The sequence below is a fragment of the Lepisosteus platostomus genome, unplaced genomic scaffold (assembly GCF_059453375.1).
Source record: "Lepisosteus platostomus isolate fLepPlt1 unplaced genomic scaffold, fLepPlt1.hap1 Scaffold_29_H1, whole genome shotgun sequence".
Lineage (NCBI taxonomy): Eukaryota > Metazoa > Chordata > Actinopteri > Semionotiformes > Lepisosteidae > Lepisosteus > Lepisosteus platostomus.
This window is the reverse complement of record NW_028291657.1, coordinates 1,215,312-1,218,958: the sequence shown is the minus strand read 5'-3', so window position 1 is coordinate 1,218,958 and position 3,647 is coordinate 1,215,312. Positions and strand designations below refer to the sequence as shown.

At 41.5% G+C, this 3,647-nt stretch overlaps 1 long non-coding RNA gene across 1 annotated transcript; it reads left to right on the top strand.

Moving 5' to 3' along the window:
* Nucleotides 1-318: 318 nt before the first annotated feature.
* Nucleotides 319-1,471, top strand: LOC148635282 (uncharacterized). The gene is made up of 2 exons (XR_015933274.1): nt 319-665; nt 1,070-1,471. It is a non-coding gene; the product is annotated as an uncharacterized LOC148635282 (long non-coding RNA).
* Nucleotides 1,472-3,647: the final 2,176 nt, after the last annotated feature.

Genomic DNA, 3,647 nt, shown 5'->3' with positions numbered 1-3,647 from the left:
CTGACCCGAAGGAAGACACTCCAGGCGAGGCAGAGCGAGCTTCGCCCCAGAGGACTGTGGGCCAAACACCGCTCTAAGGCCGTGCCTCTTCTGACCTGCAGAATGGAGAAGCAAAAAGCCTTCACTCCAAGGAAAGCCCTTCCTTTCAGAGCAGACAACCTTGATTATGCTTCTCCAATGGAAGATGGCGGATGCGCAGAATCGCACTTTCCCTCTGCGCTTTCCCATCAGGAGAGACGTCAAGTGAGCCCTTGCAGCCGTGGGCTAAGACGTCCCCTGTGGAAGGAGAAAGTATCTCAAGAAAGCAAGGCTCCCTGAAAGCGACGTGTCAGCGGCACAGGCCGCGCAGGCCCACTTCAGAAATAACACCGCATGTCTGGATGAACAAACTCTGTCAGTGGAAAACAGATATTTGTCCCCTACAAGTCTGATGTGCCCTACCGCTGAGCAATTTCCATATGAGAATAGCCAGAGTGGAAAACCTCAGCTGGTGCCCTGTGAACTGTGTCACAGGAAGTTTGCTGTAGAGAGGCTGGAGAAACAGCAAGATCTGCAAGAAGCTTCAGAATTCAAAGAGGAAGGTTTTTGACTCTTTCAAGCACAGGGCCAAGGGAACAGAACTGGAGACATACATCCATAAGAAGAAGGTTAAACCGCCAATCGTGGTAAGGGCTATCCTTAAACTCTTTCCAAGCTTCCCTTGTTTTCTCCTAGAGTCAGACTCAGCTTATAAATCAATGTAAACAATAAATAAGTGTTTAATGAAGTACTCTTCTGAAAAACTGCCGCAATGGCACATTTGTAAGACAGAATAAATGGATCTTAGTGACTTCTGAATTCTGTTGTAAGAATCTACATGAGATATCAAACAAATAGCACTCACAGGAAACAAAACCATAACTAAATTATACTCTCTACCCAATGACCTGAAAGGTAGCCCCAGAAAGCTACGTTACTACTGTATTGATATTTTCTTGCCTTGTGAATGGTTTGTGACCAGACTGTGTACGCAGTGCTAGTCTGGACTTTTTCTGGAAGCTGTTTTATTGGTTTCATTTCCTGTTCCCAGCTGAGAAAGAACAACTGGAGGCAGAAGCACGAGGATTTCATTCGGAGCATCAAACAGGCCAGGGAGGTGCAGCAGGTGATCACGCAAGGAGGGAAGGTTGTGAACCTGCCCCAGCCCCCCGCGAATCCAAACCCCGACTACGTGCCCTGCCCTCACTGCGGCCGGCGCTTTGCCCCCAGGCCGGCACAGAGGCACATCCCCAAGTGTCAGCACATCAGGAGCAGCCCTCCTCCTCCTCCTCGCAGATGAAAACTGATATGAAGAAGAGTAAAAGAGTCATGATCTTGGCTCACGACTCACGTCCTGCTTTTTCTTTTTAGAAATATATTTAGCACAGTTCATCTGTATGATGATAAAAAAAATGTTACCTTGTTTTAATAAAATGATTTTTTTTTTGGTGGACTGGTGTTTGCGTAACTGTGGTTATTTCAGTTTTTTTCCCTTGCGAAAATGTGTGTCGACCGTGAAAATAAATTTCAAGCTGTTCTTATCATTCATACACCTTGACCTCCTAAAAATAATTGTTCAACCTGGAACGTACAATTAGCAGGCAATAGAACAGGTCACATTGGCCTTGGAACCATCAAAAAGTAGTATTCACACATTCTCGGCATCAATTTTCCTTAAAAACAACTGAAAAAGCAAGGTAAAGAGTGATTGATTTTTTTAATGAAAGTTATTTGATTTAATTTATTTAATTTTCATAATATTTGAAATATGTTGGGATTAATGTGACTCAATATTATCTGCAGCTCTTACACTCCAGGCACCTGATAAAGTGGAACGCAGTGTCTTTGCCTTACATGGCGCTCAGCTCTTCCTCAATCCCAGCAGAAGCAGCAGCCTCCGGGTCCTGCCTTATGCACAGCTTAAAATGCAACACCGAGTAATACAACAAACAACAGGGAAAACCATTCACGATCAGACACATCCGTTGATTGCTGGCTCTCAGTAAAGGGACATTGCTGTGGTCCACGCATGAATCTGTTTTCTAAGTGCCTTATCCAATACAGTGTTGAGGCCAGTTTTCCCAGAAGCCAATTAAAGGGGAACACACAATAACTTGTAAAACCTCCAATTTACATCACAAAATAGACTACATTTCAAGGTTAAAAAATTACCATGTTCTACTATTCAGAACGAGGCAGCAAAACTTCCTGTAATCTGATGTGGCCCTGTGACATTGTAAAGGAGCAGGCTTGTGAATACATCTCATTTAATCCAATGGAAATATTGCTCTCAACTTTTTTACGTTTTTGCCAATAAATAATATTACATTGTTAACTCTGCATAAAGAACCTTGGAATGGAACGTTTTTTGCAGTGAAATGTTTGCTGCATAACCTATACCTTTTCTCTCCTACATCACATTGCATTAGTCATTACAGTGATTAGTGAGCAGGAAGGGCTGCATCACATCGCAATTTGTGTGGAACTTGAATGCGAATTTGTTACAACATGGCGTAACTTACAGTACTTTCACAAAATTCATGATTTTGTGCTCAATTTTGAGTTTGTAAAGTTTTTCTATAATGTCAATGATTTTATTTTGTGACTGAAATTAAATACTTTTGTGTCTGCAAAATTGGGACTGTAGTTCCACCTTAACCTACTAGTACTGTATGTCTTTGGACTGTGGGAAGAAACTGAAGCACCTGGAAGAAATCCACACAAATGAAGGGAGAACATACAATTCCATCCAGACTGCACCCCAGGAATTGAACCCAGGACCCCAGCTCTGTGAACCACAGTGCCACCTCATTGCTATAGTCACTATAATTAATGTCAAAACACATTTGCAAATGAGCAGCCTGGGATCCAAAAGGATAAAGACAAGGATCCAAACAAAGCACTTTCCCAAAGCTTGGCTTTGTACAGTATATCATACAGGGCCTGATGCAGAAGGCAGTTAATCTAAGTCCATGCAATAATTGCTAAGGGAAAGTGACTTTGTGTTTTTGGAGGGAAGTCACTCAACATGGAGCTGTGTTAGTGAAATGATTGTTCTGATGTACGGCTGATGTCCAAACACTGAAAACATGATTGTGTATGCAATCGCACTCCCGAGCTCCATTGGGTATGGTTAAAATAACTTTTTATAGTTCATCACATTCAAAGTGTGTGTACTTGATGAAAGTGTAACACGCATTTGGAGGAGTTTTTCAGGATTTTCTTTCATTCAACTATTTCAAGACTATTATTTTCAGATGTTGTAGTATATGTGAATAATGAAAGGCCTTCATATTTCACAATGAAGGAATGACTTTGCAGGTGTGAAGAATAAAAGATTAATTCAGCTCACTTTGGGGAGTTTCACAATGGCCCTCCTTATAGAAATGTGGGTTTGATTAAAGGAGTGAAGAAAAAGCACTGAATAATATTTGCTTCTGTAAACGTAATCATCTCAAAATATGGTTGAAGAAATGAAAGAAATTGAAGAAGGTTAAACATAATCCAAAACGTATAAGGTCAATTTAAGTACAACCAGAATTCTAGTGTTTATGCAATGCATCTGTGGGTTGATATGAAATATGGCCGTACTGCATTTCGAACAAGTTGTAAGGGATTTAGCCAGGAGA